Source organism: Microtus pennsylvanicus, chromosome 4 (genome assembly GCF_037038515.1).
Source record: "Microtus pennsylvanicus isolate mMicPen1 chromosome 4, mMicPen1.hap1, whole genome shotgun sequence".
Classification (NCBI taxonomy): Eukaryota; Metazoa; Chordata; class Mammalia; order Rodentia; family Cricetidae; genus Microtus; species Microtus pennsylvanicus.
Window position 1 is genome coordinate 129,344,849 of NC_134582.1, and position 14,148 is coordinate 129,358,996.

Here is a 14,148-nt window from a genome sequence, read left to right on the forward strand (position 1 = left end):
CATCTCCCTAGAGGTACCTTCAGGAAGCCTCAGCTCCAGGATGGCTGACCCGGCTGGGCATGGGGAGAAAGAGACAAGCAGTTCCCAGGGACTCCCAAGTCAATTCTCTGGTGATGTTTTCAAGTACTTAGAGGCCAAATGGTGAACGTATAAAATAAAAATGATCAGAGGATTTTTTTCTTATGTGAGTTGGCCCAAGGCACTTATCAAAAGATACTACCAGTTCAAATCTCGCTGGACATCTTCTCAGAGTGCTGGTCACAACGTGGTGACAGAGCACACTACGGTACCAAAGGTCCTTACCCTGTGATGCTGAGGGCATCCCCAGGTCAGCCACAGTGCCAGCGTGCAGTGTGCTGGGGAAGTAGGCTCTCATTTGCTATGGCATGGCCCTTTAAAAGGAACATTCTCTATACTTCCCGCTGGAAACACAGCAATCCATCCTACTTATCCATGCTTACCACTGAAGCTGAAAACTGTCTGCCATTTCCCCTGTGTTTCGGTAAAATTAAAACAAAACTATCTCGGCTTTATCATCCCCCGCTCTGCTGTGTGTGTGTCTGTGTGCGTGTTTGTGTATGCATGTATGTATATGCATATACATGTCTCTGTGTACACACAGGTATTTGGGAAGTCCAAAGGTTGAAATCAGGAGTCTTATTTATATTTAGAGAGAGTCTCTTACTGAGCCTGGAGCTCATCAGTTCAGCTAGACTGGTTGGCAGGTGAGCTCCCATGACCCTCCTTTCTGTTTCCCTAGCACTGGGATGACAGACACACACAGGTGCACCTGGTTTCTGTACGGGTTCTAGGTATCACATTCAGGCCATCATGACAGACACACACAGGTGCACCTGGTTTCTGTACGGGTTCTAGGTATCACATTCAGGCCATCATGACAGACACACGCAGGTGCACCTGGTTTCTGTACGGGTTCTAGGTATCACAATCAGGCCATCATGACAGACACACGCAGGTGCACCTGGTTTCTGTACGGGTTCTAGGTATCACATTCAGGCCATCATGCTTGCACAACAAGTACTTTACCAACTGAGACATTTCCCATGCTCCTCTTTCAAAAAGAAATTTATATCATGTATATCATATGTGTGTGTGTGTCTGTCTATCTGTATCTGTGTGTATCTGTGAATCTGTATGTATATCTATTCGTGTACCACATGTGCACTGGTGCCCATGGAAGCCAGAAGAAGTCATACTTTCCCTGCGGCTGGAATAAAGATGGCTGTGAGCTAACCAACATAGACTCTGAAAGCTAAACTTGAATCTTCTAAAGGGCAGAAGTACTGTGAGCCACTGAGCCATCTCTCCAGCTCCATTTTTTTTAATTCATTAATGATTCACCTTCTCTAAGACAAGTCTGATCATATGTGTCCTTACCACATTAGACATTTACAGATGGTTACTGCAAAAATACCGGATGATGGTCTGTGCCACCACATGGAACTGTTCCTTATAATTCTATGCTATAAACTCCTAACTGCATAAACACACAGAATTTGTTATTACTATAAAACTCAACTTACAATAAAACTAACCTGACACAATAACATGTAGAAAAAACAGTGTAAATGGCAATTAACTTTCACGGTAGAAAGTACACTACATGAACTAACTGGAAAAGGCTCTGTTTTTTCCAGGAAGTCCAGAATGTCCTGACGTTGCTGCCACGTGGAGTGCTGTCAGACACTCTGGTAATGTAGGCCTCATCTCAAACTCACTAACTTGCTCATCAAACAATCTCTAATGAAATACTTAATTCAAGCACCATCATCAATAGATACTAACAACACTAGGAGAAAGGTCGATGGGGACACTCACAATGAAGGATCCAGCTGTCGACACAGAAACCCAATGATCAATGTTCACATTGCCCTGAGTGACAGTCGGATACTGTCTTGGGATGATGCAACAGGAAGCAGATGTCCCTGCCCAAAGAGCTGACCACCAAACCCAATGGAGCAGAGGTGCTAAGAGCCAGTTTACAGACCCACAAGAACTAGTGGAACAAGTTTTCAAAGCAAACTACAGTACAATCCAGGAAGTGGGCCACTCTACTAGATGAGTGACCTGCTTTCCTCAACAAGCCAGCAGCACAAGGAGGAAGGTGCTGAGGACCAACAGCTGTGCTGGACTTGAAAGCCTTAAGAGGAAGAACCACCACATGCAGACCGTGACATTTTAAAGATTTGGCTTCAAAGAAACCAGGTGTAATATAGCTACTACCACACTGTTTAGAAATGAGACGGTGTGAAGACCTTGACAAATTCAACAGATTTCTGGGCTTGCCCAAGTCTTGCTTGAGTTTTCAGTTGACAGCACCCTCAGCCACCCCTCAGGCAAAGGGCAGGGCCTAGCAACAGAAATAAACAAAGAAGTGTGTGCTTTGCCCAGCTCAGAAAGAGAAGTCTCTGAGGTCAGAAGAACGCAGGACAGGCCTGGGGATGCCCCGAGAGGAAACTTGCAGATCTTCCCACCCAGAAACTGTTGCAAATAAGCCCAGGGTTTTACCTGGAACTTACTCTTGTAAAAAGTGGAAAGTCGGTGCTCAGAGCAGAGAAGTCAGACCTGAAGTGAGCAGGGCACTGCACGCTGAGAGGACGGAGACAAGCGATGCCCACACACTACTTAGGATTTTATATCTTAAACAAGCCCCCACTCTACTTCTCTACTTCTGGGTGGGGGAGGATGTGATTTCGGTCTTTTCACAATTACAGAGTCTAGCACCATACCCACTAATCTCTTTTAAGGAAGAAAATAAAAAGCAGAGTCCTCCAGTTCAAACAAGATAAGTCAAAGGAAAACTTTTTAAATTAAAATTGTTAATTTTTTTCTTCTTAAAATGGGGCATTCTAAAAAGAAATGCAGGGTTTCAGTTGTGACTTTGACCTAGTAAACTAGATTACATGGTAAAATCCTAGAAGATGAAAGGCCTATTATCTTTGAGAAGCTAGTCTATGAATGATACAATTTCATCTTTAGGACTTTAGAAACATATGAAACTTGCAAAGAGTGTCTTACCAGAAAGCAAGGGTGAAATCTAGGTGTAAAGTGTGTCCTTATTGCAAACAGCTCCCTGCTGTACAACAGCCACGGCTCATCAGTGCTTACCCCAGATAAACACATGTGACCAGCCCTTACCAAGCTTACTGGTATGAATGAGCTGTTGAAAATATCTTCCACAATTTAGAATACTTGTGATACATAAGGAATCCTTCAATACAGGATATGAACTCTTCTAATAGGAATGTTGCACAGATAAAAAAAAAACAACTGTTCAAATATGCAATTGACATAAAGATGAGAAAATACATTAATATCTAATGCAATTACATAATCATCTTTAAAATGTATGATGCCTAATTAAATTCCATCCAGTAATATAGTTAAGTCATAAATAGCCTCAAGATACTTCATACAAAAATGTATTTCTGGTAAACACCACATTTAAAACGTAGCTCAAGCATGCAAGCTCTGCCTAATGGCATAATTATGTGCTTTTAATCTGGTGCCGCTCTGATGCATGCCTAAGGAAATTACCCCCACGAAAGGACCACTTTAAGATGCCATAATCCCCATATGGTAAAGCCAAACTGAAAATTCAGAACAAACATTTTTCTTAAAGCTATAATAACTTCAGATTTATCCGCAAGCCTCCTTCCCTACTGGAAGTCTCGCCTCCCTGAAGTGAAGATGTACAAGCTTTAAATACGGGCTCAGAGGAGCTCAGCAGCAAGGTGAGGAGGCAGGTCTGAAAGGACATCGCCTAGACAAAGCCTAAACTGGATCCTAGCTTTATCACCCTGGGCGAGCTTTTTAGTCTCTTGGCATTCTAGACTCCTTCTTGGTCAAGCACTAACTACACAACCACCCTCATGAAATCTCTTAGAAGATCACAAAAGACGACAACATTAACAGAGCCATGCCTCGGTGAACACTAACTACCATTTTTATTAATGCTGTCTTAAGGTACATCCCAATGATGTTTTTCCCATCAGCACAGAGCACATCCATCTAAGAAAGGCCAAGAATGCCCCTTAAAAGTATATGAATTATGAGCCGGGCGCTGGTGGCGCACGCCTTTAATCCCAGCACTCGGGAGGCAGAGGCAGGCGGATCTCTGTGAGTTCGAGACCAGCCTGGTCTACAGAGCTAGTTCCAGGACAGGCTCCAAAGCTGCAGAGAAACCCTGTCTCGAAAAACCAAAAAAAAAAAAAAGTATATGAATTATGAAGCCAGGTGGCAGCGGTGGTACACACCTCTCTTTAACCCTAGCATTCTGAAGATAGAGGTAGGTAGGCAAATCTCTAAATTCAAGGCCAACCTGGTCTACAGAATGAGTTTCAGGACCTTCAGAGCTACACAAATCCTGTCTCAAAAAAGACGAAAACCAACCAAACAAAATGGAATATGAATTATGAAACAATGAATAAACCTCAAAAACTTTATGTAGCTGAACAAACCCAACCCAATAGGCTATTTGTCCAAAATTTCTGGGGGGAGAAAACCTATGGAGACAGAAAGTAAGCTGTGGTTGCCTAAGGCTGAGGATGGAAATGGGAACTGACTGCATAACCTAAAACTGAACTGGGATGATGGCTGCCGAGCCTAAAAATTATGAAAAAATATGAACTGGATGTTGACAATAGGTGAATTCGATGAAATGTAAATTATATAGAGTATACTATGAAAACAAAGAATACAACAAAGGCGTATTTCCAAAGTGTTCACATGAAACTTCACACCCATCCGCCATCATCATTCAGAGTTAGACAGAATAGAGCAAAAATGAGATGAAGAGGCAGTGATTCCGCTGACTTCTAATCCCAACTCCCAGCCTCTTCCAGGACAACTTTTGTAATCCTTGTCTTCCTCATCTGTGATACAAGAATAGACTGGTTTCAGAGGTTAGTGCATTATAAATAGAATCCTCACCCAGTCTTTCTTTTCCAGCAAATGGCATCATCGTTCACCTGGTGGCTTGGGTCTCTCTCATAAGTAGATGTCGCTCATTATTCTTTCACTAGCCAATACCAGTCCAAATCATTAGCCAGTCGCTATGGCCCATCTTCAAACTATACCATCCAGCTCCCTCTCACCAACTGCATGTAGCCGCTAGAGCATCTCAGGTACAGACAAACATCTACTTCCATTGACCTTCCTGCGTCTATGTTGGACCCTCAGAAGCCACCACTACTCTCCACAGCCAGAGAGACAGGCAGAAAATGCACGGCCATCTCTCCCACCCCTGCTCAGGATGCTTCCATGGCTTCTGTATCAGCCAGTTTCCTCACCATGGGACCTCATAGCTCATCTCAAACCCTTCCTCTTGCCTGCCCACCTGGCTCCATCCTCATTAGCCTTCTTGTGCTTTCTTCTATAGCAAGCTCCCAAGGACCTCAAGCCCTTCACTCTTCTCAGACTAACTGGAGTGCGTTACAGACTTGTTCAAAACCCAGAGCAGGACCCTCACCCTATTAAGGCACCACTTCCTGTGCAGCAGGTTGCATCCCACAACCAGACTTGCTTCCTTGGCATATGGCCATAAGAACTACCTCATCTGTGTATTTATTTACTGTCAATAAGTCATTAGCACACTAACTCCAAACAAGTGGGACTTTGGTCTGTTCCATCCCCAGACCCTACAGTCTGCAATATGGACTGGTACAAACCAGCATTCCTTAACGCTAAATGAACAATTTCATAAAGCATTTAGTCTACTACAAAGGACACTACCAAAAACTGTGAGTTGGTAATAAGTACATTGCCGGTATTTGCATTTGTTGCTATTATTGTATTTTACACATAAGAATATAGGATCCTTAACAGCCCACATCGAACTTTAGTCTATGATGCTTCCAATTCTGTGAGCACAGGATAACTAAAGAGGGGACCATCACAGCAGGACCTACAGGAAGTGCAGAGTGTCTTCCTCACCATCACAGTCCTGCTCCTGACACCATCTCCTAAGGAGTGACCTGTGTTCTGAGACCCCTGGGGCATGCTCTATCCGCAACAGCTGACAGTCACAGGGTAGGTACATCATGGGGTATAAAGACATGAAGGTAACAGTGATCTCCACGTACAAAGGAGGAAGCTGAACAGCTTGTCTCAATCCATGTACTAATTTAATGTAAGCCTGGCTGTAGCCGAGGCTTCTCTCTTCCAAGCTCACTGTATTACTCTGTGCAACCACAGAGGAAAAAGAAAGGGAGAAGGAGCGAGACAGGGAGGGAAATGGAGACTTGGAATGAACTTTTGTCACACTTATGCCCTCAGTTGTCACAGTTGTATGTATTTCAAATAGCGTCAGTTTTTTAGGGGAAGAACATTACACATTTACATAGAGACATCCAAATTAACATTCTTGACTTTGTCCAAAACACAGGGGTTTTTGTATCTCTATCTTGGACACTCATAAACAACCTGTGCTCTCCTAGACTGTGGGGTTTATGCCATGAGTATGCAAGTCTTCTAAACTTAGCATCCGTCAGGCTCAGACACCTAAAAACCTGAGGCTTAATTTCCACTCTCAGAGCGTACACTCTGAACATCGACGGCAGGGTTCCACAACCTTCTCTCTCACACACCTCACTATGACACTTCAGGAAAAGCAGAACACAACATGGAATTTCTAATATCACAACAATGTTATCCTTAAAACTCTCCAGGGACCAAGATGAGACAAGAGGCCAGATGAAGAGAGGGACCGAGTCCCCGGCCTCTCCAGGCATCCCTGTGCCAGCACGTGACACGCTGCCTTACTAAAACTCAGTTTACAAGACTGCAGGTGAAATGCGGGTTCCAGTTCCTACCCATTTTAATTTGCCTTTTTCACCACTGAGTGGCTGAAGTTCTTGATGTATTGGGAGATGAGTCCTCTTTAGCTAAATGCCCGGCAAATCATCACTGACTCTGAACGCTGCCCTTCCACGCTGCTTCGTTTCCTCTGCTGTGCTAAGGCTTGTGCTTAAACGGGATTTCCATTTGCTTTTGAGTTTTTTATGTTCTGTCTCATATCCATAAAACCATCTCAAAGGGCAACGTCATGAGGGCTTCCTGTTTTCCTCTAGAAATTTTGCAGGAACAACAGTTCTGGACAAATGTAGTATACACGGATGGAAATTCAATGGTATACTACAACCTTAATGAACCCGGAAGGGGTCAGGCTAGTGAAGACAGCAAGTTGCAGAGGGGCCAATGCTGCATGGTGACATTCTGTGAAGTATCTAATAATCAGGTTCACGGAGTCAAAGGGAAGGACGATGGTTGAAAGGGGCTGAGCAGGAGGGAGATGGGGACTTCCCAACCAACAGTCGTAAAGTTTCAGTCAAGCAATCGTCCAGATAGCAGCTGTCCAGGGTCACACCTGTGGTCAGCAACGACGTACATGACCCAGGTGTCCTCCTGTCTCTGCCTCCCAGGACCTAAACTGCAGCACACACTGGATCTGAACTCAGGTCCTCATGCTTGTGTGGGAAGGGCTTTACCAACTGAGCCCTCTCTCGGTGCTCTATAATGAAAAAAGTCTTTTTAAAAAGCCATCAAACTATAATCTGTATTCTACCTTGTTGTAGAGCAGACTTAATAATTCACTCTTAGGAAGCTTACAGAGGCTCAGCAAATTCCCTACCTAAAGCTTTCTGCGCGTCTCATGACCAGCAGAGCTTAATCAGCTGCAACCCACGGCATGCGGATTGAGGCTTTCCTCTTTAATCCCTGCAGCATGCTCCACCCGCACTCCATGTCTGCCAGTGTGGACTGAATACTACTGTCACCAACACCAACTCACATCTCCCTCGTGATCTCACACGAGTGTGTCACACACGCACCCCACTACAGAGGGCAGACCAACTATAGGCCCGGGTTTACACCTTTACACATCTTTGGTAGGGCTGCCCTGTGTTCCTCTGATGTAAACACAGCCCTCCTGAAACTATCCCCTCTCCCTTCCTGTATCCCAGCCGCATTTGGGAATACCCTGAAACCACTCTCTCACTATTTTCCTGCAAACTCCTCTGGTTATCTCTTCATCTGTAATAGAATTTCCAGAAATGGGGGAGGAAACACAGCTGCAGCGGGCCGATCTCTGTGTACCACCGATATTTGTCTCTCAGAATCCCTGCATGTCAGGACACCGTGCCACGGCAACAACCCAACTTCGCAGGCTGCTGGCCCTGAGGTTACCTTCAGTGAGGACAATGAAAACATACTGTGACATCTCTCAGTCACTCAATTCTGCACTAGAAACTGTTCCAATATATCAGTCAAATTATAGACAAAACACAGCAGCCCCCTGTTAATTCAGTTGGCCCCAGTGAGCAGGCCCTGGGCAACTATACTCTCGGCTCCAAGTGCCTGCCAGGCCACACCAGACTTCACATGGTTAGGAACTTAATTCCATCCTGCCCTGTGGTTTCCATCATTCTATCTAAAACAGCTCAAATCAAAAAGGGCTACTTCTAGCTACAGCTCTACAAGTAACAGCCATTAACAATGTGGGGTCCCTTTGTACAACTCTTAAAGTACCTCCCTTGCCTACCCTGCTATGAGGGCCTAGTTGCTCCTGTCAACTACAATAAACTCGGTGCCTGGCCCCTAAGCACCTACCTAGACAAAGCTTCCCCAGCCACCTCAGAAAGGCTCCATCCATTTACCACGTCTAAATGGTAACCTAAGCCAGCTTCCCAAATCACTGCATTTCACAGCTGAGGCTCAGACCTGTGATAATAGGTGAAAGAAAGCAAGCATCCGTTTCTTTAAGGGCATTACCACAAGCACTTGGGGTGAGAAAAAGTTCAGATGGAAAAGACTCAGCACTTCTCCACAGGAAGGAAAAGAGAAAATAATACATTGCTTCAAGCAGGAAAAGCAAGAACAGGCAAAGATTAGACAGGGGGAAGAGACAAGGAAGTGGGAAATTCTCAGGGGATCATGCCAAAGTTAGGCACAGCTATGGATGCATACAGTGACTTCACTCCAGCTCAGTACGAAGCCAGTGAGCTCCAAAGCGGGACAATTTCTCCCTGGCACTTTTTCTAGACTCAGCACGTATTTCTAGAAATTGGGATTTCCACAAATGGCTGAAAATCCAGCCCTCTTTGAACCAAACTCCCAAGCCCAGTTTCTAACAACACTCTTAACAATGAATTCTGAAGGGCTGAGGCACTGAAACCCTGACAGTCCTCATCTGTGGCCCACTTTCGGTGAGAAGTCTTCTACCCCTCAGTCATTGCAGGAAAGGCAGTGAAGACCCTCCCTCCCTTCCTTCCTTCCTTCCTTCCTTCCTTCCTTCCTTCCTCCCTCCCTCCCTCCCTCCCTCCCTCCCTCCCTCCCTTCCTTCCTGCACTTGCAGCATTTGCATTTTAGACAAGAGCCAGAGCAATGAGTGGATGAGCGACAGCACCTGGCTCCCGCAGGTCAGGGACACGATTTCTTGAGCAGGTCTCTCAACTACAAAACAAGTCTTTTAACCACTTCAGGAATGGACTCTCTGACCCTGATACTGGACGCTCCAACAACAGGCTCTCGTCTGGCATGGCAACAGAACAGAACTTCCAAACTCTGACCCGAGCTCTAAGTTGGCTGTTGTTCCCACACTGTCCAAAGTTCCACAGAGGGGGTGGAAACTAAGAGCTGGGCATGCTGCTCTTTCCTCCTGGGCTTTCTTCAGGTTCTATTACGTAGCAAAGTGCCAGGACTAGGAGAGCATCGCAGATGACTACAGAGGCTATGTGTTCTGCCCTCATCTAGGGGTCACTACAACCCTGCAACTACTGCAAGCAAGTGTGCTTGCAGATTAAGGAACCCCAGAGTACAGATGCAAACTCCAAATGGGAGGGAGAGCAACAAAACCGTGAACCTGATTGCGCGCGGCCACAACTTCCTCCTCATGACGTCTCCTGGCTTCAAACCCATTGCATCATCTCCTCAACCCTGCTTCTAAAAGGCTGTCTCAAAGGCTTCGTTCTACTTGAAATATTAAAGAATTCAAAGATCAAACTTTTTACAAGGGGAAAATAAAAGTAATGACAGACATGTCCACTGGTCAAATATAGAGCTGAATGACTTTTCAGACACTCAAGCTACACAGGGGAAGCTGGTTTTCCTTTCTCAACTCAAACTGTCTGAAGCATGCATGGATGCATCCAGAAAACCACTGCCATTCTTTCTACAAAGCAGCTCTTTCCATCATGCAGGTCTCATGAACCTCAGAATTTTCTAAAATCGTTTATTATTTCATGTGCATGAGTGTTTTGCCTACATGCCTGCAAGTATACCATGTGCTTGCCTGTTGCCTACTGAAGTCAAGGGTGTTAGATGCCCTATAACTGGATGTACAGATGGTTGTGAGCCACTATGTGGATGTTGGGAATTGAACCCTAGGTCTTCTCCAAGAGCAACAAGTGCTCTTGACAACTGAGCCAAGCCTCCAAGCCCCAAATCTCAGAGTATTTTTAAAGTAAGATTTATTTGCTTTTTAAACAGTCAGTCCCAAGCTACTCCTGAAATTCAAAGAATATATATACACAGACATATGTATATGAGTGTGTGTTTACCTCTTTCCAGTAAACTGCAGAACACATTACCTTTCCTTCATCATCCCTCTCCCTTCTGAAAAAGTAGTTACTGGCAAGACTCTGAGAAAATATATTCCAAAACAAGTTGATGGTCTAATCCTCCGTGAAAGTGGCAAAGGAATATTGCAAAGTTACACTATTAAATGTCACACTCTAGACAAATACAAAGGTTAGGAAAGAGTAATGTGTTCACTTAGTGTCTCTCTCTCTCTCTCTCTCTCTCTCTCTCTCTCTCTCTCTCTCTCTCTCTCTCCATACACACACACACACACACACACTTCCCTAACACGAATGAAGCAAACATGCTTTCATCCTCATGATATGTTTGGGTGATGGCCACATGAGTGAACTCTTTTTTTCTGTTTTTTTTTTTTTTGAGATTTTTCACAAATATAATCGTTATATAATTGGAAGTGTAAAGCCTGAAATTACAAACACTAAGAAATCTTCCCTTGCCGGGCACCTCTGAGAGGTTAAAGGAACTTTAACAGCTAACACTTGCAAATGATAGAGGGGTGGCAAGCTTAGAGAAGACCCAGGCCTCCCTGATAGCAAGGAGGCTCCTCCAAGGCAGAATGACAAGTCTAACATGCCTCATTCTGGTCTCCTGTTAGCCCCTTCAGGGTCGCACCCATTCTAACCAAATAACTCCGCTTAGCAGTCCCAGACAAAAATTTTTCTGAGAACGGACTGGTATGGCTGGTGTCTGCACTTCATCCCCTCAACAGGAGCCCTCTAAATTTCAAAGAGCTGGTACGCTTCACTTCCCGCACACATGTCAAAACTTGGCTCTGATGGATCCGATTACTCCCAGTCACCCAGAAATGTTTCAGGAGGCAATCACGGAACCCAGACAAAATAGAGGGACTTCTTATGCGTAGACATCACCCAATCTCCTGGCGTTGCCGGACTCAAAGAGGCACCGCCGCCGGACTCAAAGAGGCACCGCCGCCGAGTCCAACACAGAAAAGTAACTTGCAGAAAGGAAACAGTGTCAACACCACCTTTCTAAGCAGAGCGACCCCGCCTTTGTCTGCAGAGCAGGGGCTGGCGTCGGGCCGCTGACCCCATCCTGCCGCCGGGGCAGGCAAGACTGGCATCTGGCCGCGCAGCCTTGCAGCCAGGGTCTTAGGGTCTGGGTCTGCAGGGCCGAGGATACAACAATGAGCCGAGCAGCAGCCCGGATTCCCCCCTCTCCAGGGGCCCCTCGGCCCCCAGCGCCCCTCCATCGGGGCCCCGCCCGGGCCCTGCACCCTCGACCTTCCCAGGCAGCGCAGGGCCATCCGGCTCCCCGCCGCCGGCTTGCGCCCGAAGGACCGCGAAGCCATCCGGCGCTGCTGGCCAACGACAGGGTCCCCCGAACCGGGGTCAGACAGGCGTCGCTGTGTCCCCGCGGGCGGCCGCCTCGTAAGCCCCGCGTCTTTGTGTGTGAAGTAAGTGTGGAGCCAGCCTACCTCGCACAAAGGCGCGCTGCTCCCCGGCGCGCTCCGCTGCTAGCGGTGGTAGCCGGCACCTTGGCCGCAGAGGTGGCGAGAGGGCGGTTCCGACGGCGGTTGCAACGCCCCGACTCCGAAGCCCGTCCGGCTCTGGGCGGCTCTCACACCCCGCGGCCCCACGCGTCAGAATTAAGTGCCGGGGCGGGCCGGGGGTGGGCCAGGGCCGCTGAGTCACCACTAGACCACGCCCCATGCTCCAGGCCACGCCCCGAGTATCCGACCACGCCCCCCGAACCTTCAGCTATGGTTGGCTCTATGGACAGAGATGAGTGCTCCAGGTCGTGGGTCGGGTAGCAGGGGCCTCTGTTGTGTTGTTTTACTTTGGTTAGCTTGGGGACCCCAGAAAGAACAGGAAGGTAGAAGGAAAAATTGTCACCTGCCTAATGGAAGGTGATAGATGCAAATTCACTGGGTCCACAATGTAAAACTCATTATGCACCTGCGTGTGTGTGCTTTCTCTCATCTTTCTGTCTTTGTATGTGTGTGTCTTTTTTGTCTGTCTTTCTCTGTGTCTCTGTCCCTTGTTCTGATTCTGTGTCTGTCCCTCTGTTTGTCTTTCTGTCTCTATCTTTCTGTCTCTGTGAGTCTCTTAAATCCTTCTGGGTGTCTCTGTTGCTTCCTTGCTCTGTGTGTCTTTGTGTCTCTCTGTTTCTGTGTATCTCTGTCTTTGTCTCTCTGTGTTATCTCTTTCCTGTGTTCTCCTTCCCTCCCTCCTTCCCTCTCTGTTCTCTCTCTCCAGACAGTTGAATTCCTGCCAAATACTTCTGGAAGAAATCTCAGGAGTTTGTTATAATTACACAAATTCCCAGCCAACTGAAGACTCGGAACCCCCGACCCAGGTTTTCCTCCCCATCCTCATGAAAGGGTAGTTGGAGACTAAAATCAACGAAGGACTGATTCTAATCTTTTTAAAAATTCTCTTTAATTTTTTTCCCCTGGCCAATCCAAAGTTCTCAAGATTACCATGTACCTGAATCACAGCAGATACGAAAGCAGGACCTGACTCAGGGCGAAAAGAAGGCCAGCAGGTTGATGGTTTTATACTAATTTTCTTTGCAACAGATGACTAAGGATTTATTTAGTAGGAAACTTTTCTGACTCAAAGAGATTAGGTCATATTCACACAGAGAAAAAAAATGCTCCCAATGTATTTCAATGAGCAAATTACTTATTCCAAAGGTATCTTGCCCTACAGCACCTTCAGTCAGCTCCTGGCCATCCTCCCTGCCCAAGAGCCTGCTAAGCAATAGACTCACTCTCCCCAGGACTTATATTACATCACATTAGTCTGAAATATGGCATGTAATAATAACTCTGCAATATTTCTTTGCCACTTCCACATAGAGTTAAACCAACAACTTGTTTTAGAATACACACACATACGCGCACACACGCGCACACACACGCACGCACACACATATGTGCACACACATGCATGCACACACACGCGCGCACACACACAATCAGAGCCTTCCCAGGCTCAGCAGCATCTGCTCGCACTTCACTCCTCTTCCCCCTGCTCTGCATGGTGTTTCTTCTCTCCATTATGGCTTCCTAGTCACCACCAGCACTTGGGATCCAGCCTAGATTCCTACGCCTCCCCACTGGTGTCAACTTTCTGACTAAAATGGCTAGCTGTCCCCTTCCCTATCGTGCGGAGCACCACACTTGCCTCCTGGCTCTGTTGCCACAGTATGGTAGGGCTGTCCAAACCAGTCCTGACACCACTGTCACAGTGCCCCAGCTGCTTTCTGGGAGAACTTTTCAGTATAAATGCTCCGCTTCTGCTGCTGCCAAAATCTTTATTGTGCTGCTACTTTTGTTGCCACTTTGACAAAACCCCAGATAGAAACAGGGAAGGGGATGTCTTTGGCTCACAAGTCTTTGTCCTTCCTGGTGGCTGCTGTATCTGATGCTAACTCTTGACATCATGCCCAGGAGCAGAAATGAGGGCGAGTAGAGCCTGGTACTAGTTATCATTTTAAAAACCCATCACTCTTGATGTACCCTGACAAGAAAGCACACCTCGAAGATTCCATAGCACCCCAAATACC

General features: G+C 46.4%; 1 protein-coding gene across 2 annotated transcripts in view; it reads right to left on the reverse strand.

The window, feature by feature from the left end:
• Nucleotides 1–14,148, reverse strand: part of Fam107b (family with sequence similarity 107 member B) — a 227,721-nt gene that overhangs the window by 55,490 nt on the left and 158,083 nt on the right. The window contains exon 1 of one of the 2 annotated variants that reach the window (XM_075970471.1): nt 12,053–12,219. The exons of the other annotated variant lie outside the window; for it this stretch is intronic. The gene's annotated coding sequence lies outside the window, so the exon portion shown is untranslated. Of the gene's footprint in view, nt 1–12,052; nt 12,220–14,148 lie in introns of those variants that run through there. 2 annotated transcript variants of the gene reach the window in all.